The following is a 20,457-nucleotide window of genomic DNA, read 5'->3' on the forward strand; positions in this document are numbered from 1 at the left end:
TAAAGTGCTAAGCATATATTCATTTACTCCTCACAATAATCCAATGAAGTAGGTATTACTGTTTGTTATCCCCTCTACAGATGAACAGAGACAGAGAGAGAGTAATTTGTCTGGAGCTTATCCTGACAGTCTGGCTCCAGAGTTCATGCTTTACGTTACATTTTGTAAACCAGCACTAGTTCATAAACTGTTGACAGTCTGCAAAGAATTGGGATTTGAATTTTGCAAGTCTTTTAAAAACTACTTTTTTTTTTTTTTTTTTTTTAGTATTCTAGGGGTTTTTTCCTAGTATATTAGTATTCGGGTTTTTTTCTCTTTGGACCATGATGGATGGAAAATTTAAAAACAAAACAGCTGTCCTTCACCACAGAGAGCTTGAAAAATCTCAGTAGGCTCTGCAGGAAATCCCATTCAGTACTCTAGAAGTGATCCGTATTCAAAGAATGTGTCTTGGTCTTCATAAAAGGATTAGCTAATGAATGTGCCATATATATTACATCTATCTATCTACCTCAATCAAGAATTTTGCTGAATTGAACAACTTCTGATTCTGATTATCCTGATGGAGAAAAGAGGGCTTTTACTGTAAACACCTTAGAAAGAGGCAAGGCTTCTCTCAAAAACTTCTGCTCTTTTGAAACTGGAGCAGATTCCTGAAAGTCAAGGTACTAAATTGTACCATTCACCTTTGTGCTTTGTGTGTAGACTTATGTTTCTTTAACAGTGATAGGAGAAAACATGCTTGTTTGCTGTCACCATAAGCATGACATGCAGATTAAGAATTCACTGACTCATTTTACCTGACCCGTTCTGTAATGTGCTTCAGCACTTCATATATGAAAGATATGTAAGTTATAAATCATTAATAAGCATAAAGCGAAAGTCCATGAACTCACCACTAATTAAGATCTAGGAACCTACTTTGTTGCTTCCCTATACAATTTCCCTGCCTCCCCCTAGAGGAAAATACTCTCCTGAATTTTGTGTTTATCACTTTTATAGATTAAAAAAACCCCACAAATGTCTGCATCTCTAAATAATATGTATTTTAGTTTTGCTGTTTCTTGAGCTATGTAAAAATTGTTATGTAGTCTTCTTGAGACTTTTAATGAATTCATCATTGTTTCTGAAATCATCCTTATCCTTCTAGGTGGCTGTAGCTCCTTTGGGCTGCTCTATACATTTTCATTGTGTGAAAAAGCTACAGTTTATTTATTCTTATATCAGTGAAAGTTTAGATTGTTTCCAGTGTTTTGGTTTTTTTTTTTTCCCTCTGTAACAGTGACTGCTGCTTTGAGCATACTTGTACATTTCTCCTGGCATCTATATGCAAGAGTTTCTCTAGGTACATACCTGAGAGTAGAGCTGTTAGATTGTAGAGTATGCAGTGTTCACTTTAACAAGATAATGCCAAATGTTTCCTCAAGTGATTGTAGCAATTTATAATCCCACATACTGGGTATCTAAGAGTACCTATTGATATCCATTTCTGCCAGCACTTAATATTGTTAGAGTTCTTAATTTTTACTAATCTAATGGGTGTAAAATGGTATTTCATATTGTTTTAGCTGATAAATGTCAAGGCTGAGGATTTGCCTTTTGTGCTTCTTTTTATTGAAATGCCTCTTCATGACTGTGAGCCTTTTTTTCCCATTGATTTCTTTGTCTTGTTATGAGTTTAGCAGTTCTTTGTATACTAGATACTAATCCTTTCTCTGTTATATACATTGACAGTATCTTTCTGTAGTTCAGTGGTTTATATATTCAGTTTCTTTAAAGTGTCTTGATAAACAGGTTTTTGATACTAATATAATCAATTTTATCAGTCTTTTCATTTATGGTTAATGCTTTTTATATTTCATTTAAATTAAACACCCCTTCCCTACCTTGGGATTGTAAAGAACCATTCCTGTATTTTCTTGTAAAAGTTTGAGTTTTGCCTTTCAAGTTAAAGTCTTTAATCCCGTGAGAATTGGTTTATGTATGGTATAGGATAGGGATTTTATTTTATTTTTTATGTGAATAATCAATTACCCCAGCTCCATTTATGCAACAGTCTCTTTTCCCCAGTGATCTGCAGTGCAGTCCCTTAACATTTACTTTCTCTTCATAAAAGTCTGTATTTGTTCCTGTACCATGCATTCTGCTTTTGGACTGTGTGCTGTCTTTCATTTGCCAGTTTGTCTTTATGTTAATACCATTCTGTCTTAATTACTGTTGTTTTATTTATTTTTAATTAATTACTTTTGGCTGTGTTGGGTCTTCGTTGCTACGCGCAGGCTTTCTCTAGTTGTGGCGAGCTGGAGCTACTTTTCATTGTGGTGTGCGGGCTTCTCGTTGCGGTGGCTTCTCTTGTTGCGGAGCATGGTCTCTAGGCACACGGGCTTCAGTAGTTGTGGCACGTGGGCTCAGTAGTTGTGGCTCGTAGGCTCTAGAGCACAGGCTCAGTAGTTGTGGCGCACGGGCTTAGTTGCTCCGAGACATGTGGGATCTTCCCGGACCAGGGCTCAAACCTGTGTCCCCTGCATTGGCAGGCGGATTCTTAACCACTGCGCCACCAGGGCAGCCCCTGTTTTATTTTACATGTTGATATCTGATTGGGCAAGTTGTCTTGTTTGATTCCTTGAGTGTTTTGACTGTTCTTTGAGTTTTTGCTTTTTCACGTAAAGTTTAGAATCAGCTTATAAAATTTTATAAAAGAATACTTTGGGGATTTTGGTTGGAAATGCATTTAATATTTACATGAATTTTAGAGAGAATTGACATTTCTTACAGTATTGAGTCTTCTTACGAACATGTCTTTACATTTATTTATGGCTTTTTATAAGGTTTTATGATTTTTTTCCCTGCATATATTGCAGAACTTTTGTTAGATTTATTCCTAGTTACTATATCTCTTTTTGCTATTTTAAATTGTGTCTGTGGGGAAAATTCTCTTTTGAGCTTTTTACTGGAAAATAGAAACAACAGTTGAGATTTTCATATTGATAATAATATTCAGTTACCTTGCCAAACTCAATCAATGAATTGATTTTTCCTTAAAATTTTTTTGACCCTTAATCTCTTTCTCTTGACTTTTAAAGTTGGCTTGAACCTGCAGTACGGTGTTGAATAGAAGTAGTAATAGCAGACATGTTTGTCTCACTTCGATTTTAAAGGGAACGTTTCTAACAGTTCTTCATTAAGAATGATTTAATTTGTTATAGGCTTTTGGTAGAGGTAGGTACCTTTTATCCTTTCTATTCTTATTTTGCTAAGTTTTTTTTTTAATTACAAGTAAGTATAGCTCTCATCAGAAGCTCTTTCTGCATCTTTACCTGATCATATGTGAGTTTTTTCCTTTAATTTGTTAATGTGGTAAAAATCAGTTCTAGGTTTTTATACCTGACTTTGCATTTCTGAGATGAACCAAATTTAGTCATAGTTTGTTTTCTTAAACTTTTTAATTCAGAGTAGGACTAGGAGTGGAGAGAGTGGCAGTGGTGGGAGGGGTGGAGGTGATGAAACAGGGCAAGAAGCTGGAAAAGATAGTCATTTCAGTGCTAATACAGTGACTTATGATGATTTTGGAGCATTATGTTCTTAGGAGGAAGTATAATTAAACAAGTAGGTATTTATTTGATCTTTTCTAAAATTGACCCTAGGGAAAATGATATTTTCCTTACATATAGAATTGTAAATTTTTCCTGTTATTACCTCTCTTCTTATTTACCATTCCTTTAAAATTAAATCCTATGTGTAAATTTTATAAGGGATTTTGAATATATGGAGTAGATTACATGAACAACACTGAAAACTCTTTTCTTTGAAACAAGTATTTGTTTTACAGAATTTGAGTTTATGGGACTGCAAAATAAGGTATGTATTTGTTTTACGGAATATATCTTAAGCCTGTGGAATCTTTAGGTTGGGATGGTTGCAGCACCTGTTGTCCACAAATGCATCTTAGAGTATGTTTATTGCCGTATGTTCCAAAACATACCTGAGGGCTTCCCTGGTGGCGCAGTGGTTGAGAGTCCGCCTGCCGATGCAGGGGACACGGGTTCGTGCCCCGGTCCGGGAAGATCCCACATGCCGCGGAGCGGCTGGGCCCGTGAGCCATGGCCGCTGAGCCTGCACGTCCGGAGCCTGTGCTCCACGACGGAAGAGGCCACAACAGTGAGAGGCCTGCACACCGCAAAAAGAAAACAAACAAAAACAAAAACAAACAAAACAAAACAAAAACAAAACATACCTGCGTTTAGGTATTAGAGAAATCCCATTGTAGAAAGTCCAGTAATCAGGGCAAGGCGATGACGGTAGCCAGGAGATCCAGAAGTAAGAAGGTTCTGCATAATGTTCCCAAAGCCTGGTGATCATTTTTATTAAGCCCCTGCCTCAGGGTTTCCAGTTATGCTGCTGTGGGTTGTTTTTTAAGGAATCGTAATTTTACAGAGAAAGTTAGTAGGGAAGTAGTATTTATTTTACAGAAAGTCACATTTACAGAAAGGAATATTGTAACTGTTACTGCTTTAACATTTTCTTGAAAAATAGTTCTCTCACCTATTCCCTGCCTTCCTCCCTATCTTTCCCTTTCCTTCTTCTCTACCTTCCCCCCTCCCTCTCTCGTGACTCTGGGTAAGCTGCTTCACCCTTTAAAGCCTCATCAAGGAAAAGAGGGTCATAATTTTAATCTCATTAGATTGTTAGTCTTCAATGAAATCAATCATGCCAAGTGCTTAGCATAGTGTCTCAAACACCGTAAGTACATATGAAATGGCAGCCTAGTAGACAGAAAGATAATATTTAAAGACCGTATCTAACTTTATCATATACATTTATATTGAGTGTCTGATCTAGGAAGTTGAAACTTGACAGTGATCCTCTTAAAAATAAGTAAGGCCTTGATAGAAAAATGAGAAAGGGTTAGTTTTACAAATGCGGAGGAAAAACTACTATATTAGTAGTTCAATAAAAGCAGTGTGGAAGAAGGTACCATATTGTATGTGTATGTGTACAAGCACACATACAGGCACACTTTTTTTTTTTTTTTTTTTCCGGTACGCGGGCCTCTCACTGTTGTGGCCTCTCCCATTGCGGAGCACAGGCTCTCGGACGTGCAGGCTCAGCGGCCATGGCTCACGGGCCCAGCCGCTCCGCGGCATGTGGGATCTTCCCGGACCGGGGCACGAACCTGTGTCCCCTGCATCGGCAGGTGGACTCTCAACTACCGCGCCACCAGGGAAGCCCCACAGGCACACTTTTTAAACAATGAAGCTCCTGTCCAGGATGCATGGTTCTGATGACAGTATAGATTGGAACACACCTTTGTAAAGCAATTTGGCATTAGGTGTCAAGACCTCTACGTATCTTAATTTAAACTTATTTCAACCAAGATTTGTGTTGGTCATAGCCAGGATAATTATTCACATTATTCTCTGCACAAAGGGGCCACATCTATATATCAGGCACAACACAGAAATGTCACTTCTGAGGTCATGGGTGGGTTTAGGGATCAAGGCCTTCTGGCCACACTTTGGAGCAGCGGTTGCCTGGTATATAGATGCACAACAGCACCTGTGGCGTGTCTGGACTCCGGAGTGCTCATACTCACGGCCACACTGGTGCGTACAACAGTGTCTTGTCTGGATTCAATTCCAGGTATCCCTTGAGATTGTTTTTTCACTTACCTGCCCTTTTAGGGGATGATTCTCAAACTCCCACCTCCCTACCCCTACCACCCCCTCTGACAGGAACTAATGTCGTAGTCTCTTCTGAGAAATTTGGGGCAGGCGTGTCTGGCACTGGCTTAGGCATATTGTGCCTTGATGTCCAGGGGTTATTTTTGTGAGTACGCAAGAGCGTGACTCATGGGCAGGGATACGTGTGTGCACAGCCAGACCTGTTGCTTGCTGGGGCTCTGGAACCCCAACCCTGGCACAGCTACCTTGTGTAGTAGTTCAAGTTGTACAATAAAATACCAGTTCATAACATGAGAATGGGATAACTTTTGCTAATCTGCACAAAGTCTTTATGTGCTTTTGGAGGCCCTGGATATAGCATGTACAGTAGTAGGAAAGTGTTTGAAAAAATGTGATATACCCATATGATAGGATGGGATGTAATGATTTGGGAAGAATTTTTAATGATGTGAAAACGGTGCTTATGATATGAATGATAAAAAACAGGACACATACAAAGAAAATGGTGTTCAATTGTGTACAGATATGCATAGAAGAAGCATTAGAAGGGAATGAAATAAATTGTTACAAGTAGTTAGCTTTGGTTGTGGGATTACAGGTAGTGATATTTTTTCTTTCTATTTTCCCTATGTATTTTGTTTAGTGAGCATGTGTTGCTCTTATAGTAAAAGGGAAAATGAAAATCGTAAGAAATTTTTAGAATCTACAAAAATAAAGTCATGTTCTGAAGACCTGCAGCTGTCTATTCAACTGTTACTTGTAAATTTACTTCTTCATGGAGATAATACTTCTTTAGACTCATGAGAAATGTCTATAGTTTATACCTTTGGGAGCATGAGTTTACAACAGAGTTTAAGAATTTACTGATAGTGCCAATTTAAGATGTGAAAATATACTTGATATTTAAGTTATGTAGTATCAAAGGATTATATAGTTAAATAAGGTATTAATTATTACGTAATATCAAGGTTGATGATATATATTATATATACCTTGATAATTTATCAATATAGAAAATGTAGTTCTTGGTATAGCACGGAGTGGGGTCCTTAATGTAACCTTCACACTTTCTTCTAATGAAACCAGCTTTGTGGTAGTAATTATGGTGTAGAATGACATAGAAGCCTGAGATTTGTATTCATGTATTTGAGTTCTGCTGTGTCTTAGACATGGATACTTTTAAGTATAGTGTACTTGAGACAGAATGTCAAAATAGATATGTATATATTGTTGTAATTTTAATATTAAATGAGAAAAATAGTGATTATGTTCAACAAAACTGTCATTTCCATTAATCTTCACACACTCTTTAAGATTATTTTTGCTGTTTTACAGATAAATGAAACTGATGCTCAGATAATATTTTACAAATAACCTAATAATTTAAATAAGTGGAAACTCAGCCCAGGTTTATCTCATTCCAGAATCAGTGTTATAAACCACTTTGCTTATATTTCCTTTTTATTATTAGGGAATATACATTTTTTTCCATATATGTGTTTACTGTTTTGCTTTCTCATACAAATTACCATGATAATCTTTTCCCCTCTTGATGTGATTTTGTGTATATTTACATGAACTATTAAAACATTTTAGATTTCCTTTATTTAAAATTTTTATATGACTGATTCTCTCTTTCCACTTTAAATTTCTTATAGTGCTTCAAGTTATTCGTCTAAAGATAAGTAAGGTATTCTTTTCTATTTTTTGAGATTTAGCTTTAAGAAATTAAACTCTTCTCTATCTAGAATATGTAGGCTGAGAAGGTTGTGTCTTAGTTTTCCATGGAATTATTTCAGCACAATTTATTAAATAACGTTTTCTTTCTTCATTGCCCTGTGATGACTACTTTATATATTCCTCACATGGAATGTTCTCTTTGTACTTTTTACCTTCTTGTCCAGATGCTATTCATTCTTCAAAATCTACTTCAGCTGCCAGAGCTCCATAGCTTCAAAAAATCTTTTCTAATACCTGATTTCCTAGCTGGAATTTTGTAATTGCCACGGCACTGTATGTAGCTGTTTCTCATGCTACTCATTTTTACCTTGAACATTTTAATTGCTATAGTAAGACTAGACATTTTTAGAGAGCACAGTCAGTCTTTTTCATCATAGTATCTCGTAGGGTATTCTGTTTTGGTGCTGTATACATATATAGACTTTCTGATAAATATTTGGGGGTGTTTTTTTGTTTTACATTTATATACAGTTGGGCCTATTCTGATGTCTGTTCTCTTCCCCTCAATATATATCTATACCAGTTCCACAAAGTTTTAATTATTAATGAGTAGGATGAGTCCATCCCACCTGTTCTTCTGTCTTTCAAAAAAATATTACAGATTTGCATGTTTCTTTTTTCTCAAATAGATATAGAATAACCTTTTCAAGTTCTCAAATTTAAAACTTAATCAGATATTTGTTGGAATTATGTAATAATGCACTTTTGTAGTATTGTCTGATCTGCAAACACGGTCAATAGGCCCTTTATTTCAAGTGCTCTTTTCTGTTTCTAAGATGGCTTTTTAAATTGCTTTGTGTATGTTAAAGGGAGCTGAAACAAATTGAATTCAGTTAGATTTTATCATGTACCCAAATGAAGGAGGAATGCAATCTAGGTTGAGAAGGTTGTATCTCATTTTTTCATGGGATTATTTCAACACCATTTATTTAATGCAGTTAGATTTATTTACCATCATTCAAAATATTGGAAAGCTGTAAATGTGGCTGACAGTGCTCTGAAGTCATAACTCATATGTTTTGCTGGAGGCAGAGAAATTTTAACACTTGAGGAACCTCTAGGTTTAAAGATTTTAGACGCTTGGATTATCTGATTTACATATTATCTAATATTCATTACTTAGGACCTGACATTTGATTTCTAAGGGTGAAAAGTTACAAGTGTTTTATTATTTCTTGATTTATTAAAAATTAGACAGAATCAATGGAGCTTTTTCCCTGTGGTTTTATGTAAGTGGCACTGGTTTTTCTCCTGTGGTTTATGCAAGTGGCCAGCCAAGCCACCACTTGTTTTATTTCTGGGCGGCTGCATTGGGTCTTAGGGAAGGAAGTTTTCCTTTGGCAGAAAAAGCAAAAATGTGTTTATTCATTCCATTTGTAGTAGCATTGATCCAAGAGGAGCTTTTGAGGAAAACCAGAGCGGTTAGGCTTTTAACATAAATAGCTCCCATTCATCTCCTAACTTATAGAGGAAAGTAAAAGATTAAGGATTAATACTATATCAGTTATAGACAATATAGAGTTCTAGAGCAGAAGTTGTAAACTGATGGTTCATCAACCAAATATAGCCATCAGACTGTTTCTTCTGCCTACTGAGTGTTTCCAAAACTTATTTAATTACTTTATAACATCTAAAAATTGTTTTATATGAGTACTTTGCATTGGATCGATCACCTGTATTTTCAGCCTGGCATGTTAATAGCTGTGGCACTCTGTAGATATTAAGCCACACTTAGCACTTCTAACATGGTCTCAGCATCTAACTTTGCAGTGCCTGTTCTAGAGGCGCTTGAATACAGAAGTAATAGTAGATCTAATACTGCTAATGCCGCTGAACCTTCAACATTGAGTAAACAGGAGACAGAATAGTAGCCATGAAGGTTTTAGGTAGTGAGAGTTTGAGTTGAATATGGGATGTGTGAGAAAGAGTAGTTGCAGAGGAATCCAAGGTTTTTACCTGAGCAACTGTAAGGACAGAAGTGCCATCAACTGAGATGAGGGAGACTGCAGGTAGGTCGGATTTGGGGAGTGAGATGAGGAGTTCAGTTTTGAACATGTGAAGTTGGAGGTCTCTGTTAAAACATCCTAGTGGAGATATTGAGTAGGCAGTGCTATGAGAGTGCGGAGATGGAGAGAAATGTCTGGATTGGATAAATAAGTTTGAGCTATATAGATGATCCAGAAAGTCAGAGACGGGATGAGGTCACAAAGAGAGTGGAGAACCTGGGACTGAGCCCTGGGACATGTCAGCATTCAGGGATTTTAGAGAAGAGAAGTTCAGCAAATGAGATGAAGAAGGAGTGTCCAGCGAGGTGGGACAGAAAGGAAGGAGGTGTGGTATCCTGAAGGACAAGTCTCTAGACCTGGCGTCACCGCCAAAGCAGAGCCTGAGACAGGGACTTTTTAGGCAGGTGATTTATTTGGGGAAATATTAACAAGAAACAGAAGTTGGAGAACTAGGGCAAGTGAAACAGAGAAGGAAAGTCAATCTAAGGGTGTATTATTGACCTGGTCACTTCTGTGAGCAGCTGGGGCTTGATCCTTAGGAAGCCCTCAGAAGACATGAAGTATATGCCTTTTGGTGGGAAGAAGAGGGTATTTATCTACCAGACCTCGTCCCCCCATTGGTTAGGGGTTGCCCGGGGTGTTGGTATTAACACCTTCATGCTTCCAGGCTCATTATGACTCAGGATGGCCGAAGAGCTCCATTAGGTATCTCTTATTGCAAAGCCTTTGAGCCGGAAGTGAGTCCTACCCGTGCAGCGAGCAGCCAAGGGGAGGTGCCTCAGCTGGAGTGCAGATGTGAGGCAGAGTGTGAGAGGTGTCCCTACAGCCCTCCCTCTTGTACCCTCCATTGAACGCTTGCCCTTTCCTGCGGAGCTTTCAAGGTGGTGGCTGGCCACAGTCTCTACCTCAGACTTACAGCAGGAGGGTTAGTGGAATAACGTTCATTATTTCAGTCCACGGCTTATTCTAGATTTTCCTCACCTTCAGCCAGCACTTCAACAGGCTGATCCAGTCTCCGGGTAGAGCGACCCAGATTTTCTTCCCCGAGGGATCAGTGCCTGTAGTGACTTTATCCTCGTCGGGCCATAGTTGCTGCAGCTGCCCATTTACAGTTATCCCTGGGCATGGCAGCCTCAGTCGAATCCCCTAGGTTCGCGATACCCTCTCTCCTGTGTCTGTTGTGTAGCAGCAGCCATAAGTCCTCGTGGTTGTCAGGGTCAGTCTACAGGAACCCCCCTGCCCCGCGCTGCCACATCCCCTCATTCCTCTCCCGTTTGATTATTGCTTTGGAATTCTTCCTGTAGCTCCTGACCGAAGCGCCTTCCCTTCTCCCGCAGAATCAGAATTTTTAACCCAGTGGAGCCTAAGGTTGCCAGTCTACTTTTCATCTTTTGGTTCCTGGACTCATGTTTGTTTTTTGGTTTTTTTTAATCTGTCAGGGACACAGTGCCACATTTTGGCCTTGGGAAGACTGTGTCAGATCACTTACCCGCTTTGGATGACAGTGCCCAGTTCCCTCAAGATGTTACCAGTCTTTTATACATAGAAATTTTTGTTATATTTGTTAATCCAGGACTCTTGGGTTATATAAGATAAATAATTAGGGGAAGAAAATTTCACATAAAGGTGATTAGTTACATTAGTCAAATGTATCTCCTCACTCTGTGAATTAAGCTAGTTTGTTATCTGGCTTTGTTCTTAGTTGCAAAGTTAGAATAAACTCATTCTGAAAATTTCATTTCACCTAAAATTGTTTAATAAGGCTTTGAAAAAGTAAAACCAGTCCTAGAGAGGACTTTGTGGTTCAGTGAGTTTTGCCAATGTGCCTCTGGCTTATAATAGATTATTGTCATGGAATATAAGAATCTTAGTGCCTGTAATAAAACTGATTTTTTAATACATTGAAACTGAACTTAAACTGTGATAAGAATATAGAAATATGCCTCTTTTGATAATTTTACAATAATAAAGAGGAATTACTAATTTTTTCTCTTGGTATGTGAATAAAGAAGAATTACTAAATTTTTTTCTCTTGTTATTTCCTGCTTCATAAGCTATGATGAGAACTGTATACTTTTCTTGGTACACCTGCTTGTCTTTTAATATCTTGAGGGTGACAACTAGGTTGTTGTATCGCCTATTGGTATTTCTCAGGGCTTAAGATAATGCCTTACTCTTAGTAAGTCCTCCATAAATAGTTGTTGAGTTAATCCAAGGGGAGAAATATATGGCTTATGCATGTGGTATGTGATCGCATTGATGATCTTTGTTAGTTTTCATAAAATTAAAACTTGTTTTAAATTATAATAATGTTTTAGACTTTCTTCCTTTTTTCTTTCTTTAAACAGATAGAGGGACAAGAACAGAATCACCAGCACTGGCTGAAGGTAAATATGTCTTTCGGGGGAATGATTATTCAAATACAAATGAAAAGTTATGATTTAAATAAAAAACTACATTGACTAAACATAATTTAAGGAAAATGTTCTGTATATAATATTGAACTGCTAAAAATGTCTGTAGGAAATACCCTATATTGTTTAGTTTCTGGCTTAGAATGGGAAGTAATATAGATTAATTAGAAGTTTTTTTTTGCAGCTTCCTTTCAATAGGAGAGGTATGTGTTTTTCTTTGAATTCCTTTTTAAGTCATTTTAGCTGTCACCAGTATAGTTGATCAAAAAATGTCTAAGCCATAATTCTAGTAGTTAAAAATAAAATGTATATATATATTTGAAAGCTAGCTAGAAGGAAAGACACTTCTACCTATAAGGGATTTTGGTCCTTTTATAAAGTCTTGAAAGTAAAGAACACAACCACAACAAAAAAATAATTACCTTTAAAGGGTCCTGAGTACCTAACCATTTATAATCCTGTAATTGTTTTAATTATAACAAGTTAATAAGTATTTGAAAATGTAACTTTTCTATAGACATACTTTGTGTTCTTCAAGTGAAAATGATCAGCTTAAAGTCTCTGTTCTTTCTAATTATGAACAGATATTTATATTTCAAAACTTGCCTGTCATTTTATTAGAACCAATGTGACAGTTATCATAGTAGTCCTTTGGAATTGTAATCATCTCACCTACTCTCTGTGTTACAGTGCAGGAGTTCTCAACCATTTTTTTGTTCCATGAATTCTAATAATCATGATTTTATGAAGTAAAATGCATAGAATTAAAAAGGAAACCAGTTAGTATTGAAATGTAGTTAACAAATATTAAAAATGCAAATTTTTGTTAGAGTATTATATATGCTTCTCACATTAGAGAATAAGCTTTAGTGACAATTCTGCTAAGTACTGTAATTTTAAATAATGATGAGTTTGCAGTAATTATAATGTAATGTGAAAATACCTGTGATGTTTATTAATGACAAATTCATAGATATTTCTATTCCTACTGTGGTTTGTTACCTATAATCTTAATTGAAGGAATTGCTAAATCTCACGTAGAGGTTAGTAAGAAGTTTCCCATCCAGATTCAGCAGATCACTGAATTCTCTCTCTGAACCTCAGATTAAGAACTCCTATTAGTGAAAAGTCAGCTAGACCTTTCTTTCTCCATCATATTTGAGTAAGTGTAGTTTTTTATGTTCTGTATAACTAATCTTAAAGAAGTAGAGTTATACATCCATTCCTTAAGAAATATTCTAACCGAAATAGCTTTGAAGAAACTTCTGTTTGCTGATCAATAATCAGAGAAACAACAGCATATTCTGTAGAAAAGGGAACAGAAGATAAGTGTGAAGCCCTGGAGAGTGCTTGCCTTCAAAGACCTCACATTCTTGTTCAGGGAACATGAAATAAACATGTAGAAAGTAACATATCAGTTTGAGATGCTAAAAGTTTAACAAGAGAAATGTCATAATTGTCATAGGAAGGATGCAAATAGTAAGTGCTCTGATGCTTGTGTTACGGAAGCACAAAAAAAGGTCAAGACTTGTAAGAAGTCACCAAGTGTCTTCCATTTACTTCAGGAGTATGAACTATACATGAGAATATGCCAACCTAAGCCAGGAAGAGCCTGGAATGGTGTCACTAAATTTGAATGTCCAGCACCTTGTAGCTGACTACTAATAAAGGGAATGGCAGGTGTGTTGAAGTTTGGTTGATGACAAAAATAGCCCTAATATTTGTTTTGCAGAGGACATGGAAGGGATATCTGGCTTTCATGGTGTTTGTTTGGGTTTTTTGGTTTTGTTTTGTTTTTTTTCCTTTTTTTTGGTTGTGGTCCTTGATTCTTTCTCTCAGTGTGATCTGACTCTGATGCCATATTCTAAAGATGTTTTTAAAAGCTGCACTGTCAGCGTCATTGGAATAAGCCCCACTTTTAAAAAACTAATTTGCTGCTTTTGCCCAAGTCACCAAGTTTCTCTAGTCCTCAGTTCCCTTCTTTTATGAATTTAAAGAATTAAGCTACATGATTTCAAGTCATTTCATGAACCTTATATTCTGGCCTCAGATTTTCTATCCCTTGTCATTCCCTTCATTTCCTTCCTTTCTCTTCTCCTTTCTCCCTCCCAGCAACTGTAGACATATGGTAAAAATATTCAAAGTAGTTAAGTTATTTGACCTTGGATTTATATAAGTATTGTCCTTGTATATGCTATGTGAAACTTTAAAAGCTATAATTATTGGGTAGCATACTTAATTCAAAAAAGTTTATATGATATATACATACTGCATTTTGGTCTTACTTAATGGTTTCAAAAATTCATTTAAAATTAATATGCTCCACTATACTGAGAAACAGTAGATTACCTCCAATTTTTTGTAAATCAGGTTTTTTTAAATTTGTTTTTGGGTAAATCAGCTTTTATAACGTTATTTAGTGAAAGGTATCAGACCATGGTCTTTGAAAATAATTATAGAGTATGCTTGTTAAATTTACTGAGGGAATTTGTCTACTCCCTAACTGAAGTAAAGTACTGTTTTTAAAAATGATATAAATAAAACATATATAAGCGGTTATAATTACCACCTCCTCTGAAAGATCGAATTGTAATGAATGACCTCTGTTGGAGTCTTTTTAGCATTTTCTCTTAAGAGAGATATCATAGTATCATCTTTTAAGATACTGATTTAAAGATGTACAAAATGTAGAAAAATTATTGAAGTATGTATCTTAAAACATATGATTACAAAGAAGAGAAAATTTATATTTTGTTTTTGTATTCTGTTTGATTATGATGAGCCTGGAGAAGTTATGTGTAAGTGATTTTAATTTAAGTTCAAGAACAAGGAAAACGTTTAAATTCCTTTTATTTTTAATTTTTTAATAAATTTATTTATTTTTGGTTGTGTTGGGTCTTCGTTGCTACACGTGGGCTTTCTTTAGTTGTGGCGAGCGGGGGCTACTCTTTGTTGCGGTGCGCGGGCATCTCACTGCGGTGGCTTCTCTTGTTGCGGAGCACGGGCTCCAGGTGCGCGGGCTTCAGTAGTTGTGGCTCGCGGGCTCTAGAGCGCAGGCTCAGCCGTTGTGGCCCATGGGCTTAGTTGCTCTGTGGCCTGTGGGATCCTCCTGGACCAGGGCTTGAACCCGTGTCCCCTGCATTGGCAGGCGGACCCTTAACTACTGCGCCACCAAGGAAGTCCGTAATTCCTTTTAAATTCCTTTAGCGTGCCAGGCTCAAACAGAACAATCTGACAAGGTAGAGAAATATTTAAGGACATTTCTTAGTTAGCATCTGTTGTCTTTCGCTAGTCATCGTATTTTTTTTTCCTTGAAATTTTTTTTCTGTGAGAGTTTTATTCCTAATTTAGAAATTTTAATGCTGGTATTGAATTAATTTCTTTCAGGAATAATTGAAAAAGTTCTTAACTCCTTTCGGATAAATTATGTGTACTTTTATTTATGACTAAGAAGCAGTATGGCAATATGGTTAAGAGAACTGTTGGGAGCCAAATTTGCCTCAGTGAGAATTCCACCTTCATTGTTTACTAACTGTTGACCTTGAGCAAGTTACTTAATCTTTCTGACCTCAGGTTGCTCAGAGGTAAAATAAGGATTATGGTGCTAACTAACCACATAAAATAGTTGAGGATTTTATGAGATAATACTGTATCTGTAATACTTTAGCATATTATGTGATACACAGTAAGATCTCATTCATTGAGTGTTTTTTTTTCATTTAGTAATTACTTTCAATTAGCACCTCTGCAAGGTGCTTTGGATATAAAAGTTAGGTTATAGTCGCTCAGGGAAAAATTAGTTCTATTGCCCTTAGTCCCTTCAGTCTGTAATGTTTAAGAAGGTCCTTATGATGAATATTTCCTAAATAAACCCTTCTAAATAAAGCTCTTTCAGAAGCTAAATCCTCATAATTACGAGACAGGAGATTATCTTGTAATTTTTTGCATACGTGAGCGTGTGTGTGTGTGTGTGTGTGTGTGTGTGTGTGTGTGTGTGTGTGTAGTCTGATACATAACTTTCTTTTACCTCAGTTTAAGATACTTTAAGCTACTTCAAATATTTAATGAGTTGTCAAGCAACACAGGGATTGTTTGGTTAGTTTGGTTCCAAGAGGCCAGTGGAAACTGGGACCAATGAGGAGAAATTAACAAGTGGGTGAGTTTCAGCTTAATACAAGTTTTGTGTGATTCTTTTTTTTTTTTTTTTTTTTGTGATACGCGGGCCTCTCACTGTTGTGGCCTCTCCTGTTGCGGAGCACAGGCTCCGGACGCGCAGGCCCAGCAGCCATGGCTCACGGGCCCAGCCGTTCCGCGGCATGTGGGATCTTCCCATACCGGGGCACGAACCCGTGTCCCCTGCATCGGCAGGCGGACTTTCAGCCACTTCGCCACCAGGGAAGCCCGTGTGTGATTCTTGAGGGTTGAATTCATGTCAGATTAAGTGTGTATCATTTGATTATTGGCTGAAGTTTCTTTAAAAGTTTTTAAAAATTGACTTGAGTCTAAAAACTTGTCATTTGAAAACAGAATGACTTCCTCTTTGGATGTAGTCATGCGGAGTAAAGTATTTAAGTAGAGGCTAAATGACTGCTTGGCATAGATCGATGTTGTAGAATAAGTTCTTACTAAGGTTAGATGGTCAAGCTTGAGTCTTCCATTTTAGTGCATGTCTTAGTTTGGGCTTCTTTAACAAAGTATCATAAACTGGGTGGCTTATAAACAACAGAAGTTTATTTCTCACTGTTCTGGAAGCTCAAAGTCCAAGGCCAGTGTAGATGGTCCCTTCCTGGTCTAAGATTCTCTTACTCATTGATGATTGGATATTAAACTGTTCTGCCTGATATCTTTCACTCCTCATGGCGACTATTAATGTTAAGAAGGAACCTCAGTCCACCAAAAAAACAAAAAACAAAAAACAAAAAAAGAGAATTCTCACTTCAGAGAATATTTTATCTTTTTAATTCAAATTATGAGAGAAAGTAGAAGGACAGTTTTTTTTTTCTTCATTTTTTTGGCTGTGCTGTGCGGCCTGTGGGATCTTAGCTCCCCAGCTGGGAATCGAACCCATGCCCCCTGCAGTGGAAGCACAGTCTTTTTTTTGTTTGTTTGGCTGCGTTGGGTCTTTGTTGCTGCGTGTGGGCTTTCTTTAGTTGCGGCGAGCGGGGCTACTCTTTGTTGTGGTACGTGAACTTCCCATTACAGTAGCTTCTCTTGTTGCGGAGCACGGGCTCTAGGCACGTGGGCTTCAGTAGTTGTGGTACGCGGGCTCAGTAGTTGTGGCTCGTGGGCTTATTTGCTCCTCAGCATGTGGGATCTTCCCGGGCTAGGGCTCTAACCCGTGTTCCCTGCATTGGCAGGCGGATTCTTAACCACTGAGCCACCAGGGAAGTCCGAAGCCCAGAGTCTTAACCACTGGACTGCCAGGAAAGTCCCGGAAGGGCAATTTTTAAGAGCCTCTTAACCATTTCAATCATAAAAAGATAACTAGAAATGCTTATTCCTATATATCAAATCCTGGAAGATTTCCTTGAGATTGGAGGTCTCCTGCTTTCCCCCCTCTTTCTCCTCCTCTGAAATCTCTGAGGGGAAAAGAATGAGGACGGGTTCGTATTTTATCCTTTCACTACCTTGAGGCCTCCTAACCTGGCATTGAGGCCCAAGTTCCTTGCCGTTTTTGCTGTAGTTTGGTGGCTGGGAGAGGAATCAGAGGCACTCATTCTTGGAGGGTGAGGCGGAATGTTTATATGTAGTGGATGAGAACCTGTCTGTAGTCCTTGACCTCCGTGCCAAAATATATTAAAAAGCGATTTTTCTGAGGATGACTGTTGTGTTTTAGGATCAGGATTTTAAGAATTTGGGCTCTCGTTGCTGTAATGCATAGGAACTCGAGAAATACCGATGACGATTAGTTCAGTGGTAATAAAGGGTGTTGTGGGAAAGTATCAGTGCTGTCTAGACCAGCTTTGATGTGTTAGCAAACAACCTTTGCTAACCTTGCCCTTGATTGGGTTTCTCAACTTTGTGGAGCTTATATTTGCATTACTCCTTTGTAGGCAACACATTCCATAAACTTACTCCCTACTTTGTGTGTTTTTTGTTTGTTTGTTTTGTTTTGTTTTGTTTTTTGGCGGCACCACACGGCATGTGGGATCTTAGCTCCTTGACCAGGGATCGAACCCGCACCCCCTGCAGTAGAAGCGTGGAGTCGTAACCACTGGAACCTCAGGGAATTCCCACTCACTACTTTGTAAAGTTGCCGTTTGTTTCATTTGACCTAAAGCTACACCTTTTACAGGATGCCCTTCGTTTAGATATGCTCTTTGATGAACGAGCTTTTTTTACTTGAACTTTAATTCATTCATTAATTCAACTAATGTTTATTGAGTAGTGACTGTATAATAGAATGTCTGCCGGAGGCTAGAGGTTCAAAGATGAAAAAGATGTTTGGAAGAACTTTCCCATAAAACTCATCAAGGAACTGATGTGCTCTATCTTCTATAAACTGTTCTATAGGAAAGAAAAAGCCAATATTTAAAATATCAAAACCAGACAAGAACAGAGAGAAAAATTATTGGTTGGTCTTACATGATGATCCAAAGTAAAATATTAGTAAATCATATCTAGGAATTTATATTTCTTTAACTGACCAAATAGAGTTGATCCCAGGAATGCATGGATGGTTTAGAAGTAGGAAATATATTCATGTAATCTACCATATTCATATATTAAATGAAAAAATTGTTGCTATTTTATAAAAATGGCAATTTTGCCTCAGAATAATATATATATATATATTTAATGGAAAATCAAATCAAAGTCCCATCAAGATTTTTTTTTTTGTAGAACCTGACAATCACGAGTGAATAAAAGGCCAAGAATTGCTAAGGTAGTTTTGAGGATGAAGCATTACTTAAACAATAAGCACAGACCACAAAGAAAATGATGAAAAATTGGATTGCATGGAACAAAGGGCACCATAAACAAAGTTAAGACATATTACAGACTAGGAGAAAGTATTTGCCATGTATATAAGCATCAAAAGATTGGTATTTAGAATTCCTAAAGCCCAGCTGGGGGAAAAAATGGGTGGTGTATCAGTTGGAGTCAAGTTAGGAAAACATACTACTCTGAGTATTTCAAATAGAGGGAATGTAACATAGAGGATTGGTTATTAAAGGTATTAGAAAGACTGGAAGAGCAAAAGGGAGAAGGAGAGGAATAGAGTGACAAAAAAGGTGGGTTGTTGCCTGCTGCTACCTCTGCTAGACTTCTGTCTCTAACTGGGGCCTTGGGTACCGGAATCACCCCAACTGAACTTCTCCTACAGCAACTGCTAGTCTGTCTTGGCTATAGAAACAGGAAGCTTCTCTCTCTTCAGCCTTCTCCTCACGCTCTAGTGCCGCTATCGAAATAACCTAACAGGAACCCAGCTGGCAGGGCAGGATGTCTAGGGGATGTCGTTTACAGATCCGAAGCCCCAGCGGTATAGAGTAGAGTAGCGTGTGCAAAGGTAGGTGTGGGGCTGAGAGACGGTGGGAAACAGAAATGGCACAGGTGGCAAAGGACACGAACATCCATTTTACAAATGGCCTATAAACATGCAAAGAAAGACACATTGATTGCTGGTAATCAAGAAAATGCAAATTAAAACATCAGGTATTTCACAATCTAAAAATTAAAGCTTGAGGTTTTGGAGGCTAAGAGAGGGGAAGTCTTTTGCTAGTGGAACGGTGCATTGATAGAAGTACTTTGGAGAGCAGTTGGGTCCAGTCTGGTGAAGTTAAAGCTGCCTTCTGATTTCTAAATAGCTGTTCTGTGGAAACTCTTCTATACGGGCACAAAGTATGGGTAGTGTGTGTAAAGCATAACTCGTTAATAGAGAAAAGTTGAACATCCATTGTCCCTCAGTAGGGGAATGAATAAACAGACTCGTTTCTTTGAACAGTGGCGTAGTATGTAACATCTAAGATGACTGAATGTGGATAATTCTCAAAACACCACTGAGTGGGAAAAGTGAGTTTTAAAGGAATGTGGACAGTGTATCACGTATGCAGAGCAGTACTATGTTGCCTATGAATACGTACCTTCGCAGTAAAACATTTAAAATATGTTTGGCAAGGAAGCGTATTTTGAAGATGCTGATTACCTTAGGAGATGTGAGAGGGGAAGAGAGGAAAGTTGGTTGGAGGAGGTTGGGAGATTAACTACGCAAAAAAAGTAGGCCAGAGTCTGAAGCAACTCTGGCAAAAAGTTATTGCTGGGTGATAGAGTATGTGAATATGATATTTTTAATGTTTGAATTATTTCCTAATTTAAAGAGATAGAAAATAAGAAAATTAAGAATCAGCTCCTCTGGGAAGCCTTTGGTTAGGTGTTCCTTTTTCTGTATGTTCATAGAGGTGTTGGCATGCTTCTGTATGGGAGCATGCCACGTTATCTGTCTGGTCTCTTCCAGTTGTCTGAGAATTTTTCAATGCCAGCTATTCAGTCTTTGTCACAGTGATTGGCAGATAGGAGCCGAGGAAAGATTGTTTGATTTAAAACAGCATTAGCAACCACCAGGCACTGTAAACAGCTAGATATAACAGTTAGGGTTTTATAATGGTAAGCTTTTCA

At 37.6% G+C, this 20,457-nt stretch overlaps 1 protein-coding gene across 4 annotated transcripts in view; it reads left to right on the top strand.

The window, feature by feature from the left end:
* Positions 1 to 20,457, top strand: part of CYRIB (CYFIP related Rac1 interactor B) — a 154,681-nt gene that overhangs the window by 89,004 nt on the left and 45,220 nt on the right. For 3 of the 4 annotated variants that reach the window (XM_082600960.1, XM_082600961.1, XM_082600959.1), the window contains one exon: positions 11,776 to 11,814. The exons of the other annotated variant lie outside the window; for it this stretch is intronic. The gene's annotated coding sequence lies outside the window, so the exon portion shown is untranslated. The remainder of the gene's footprint in view (positions 1 to 11,775; positions 11,815 to 20,457) is intronic. 4 annotated transcript variants of the gene reach the window in all.

Source organism: Mesoplodon mirus (genome assembly GCF_964341445.2).
Source record: "Mesoplodon mirus genome assembly, chromosome: 16".
Lineage (NCBI taxonomy): Eukaryota > Metazoa > Chordata > Mammalia > Artiodactyla > Ziphiidae > Mesoplodon > Mesoplodon mirus.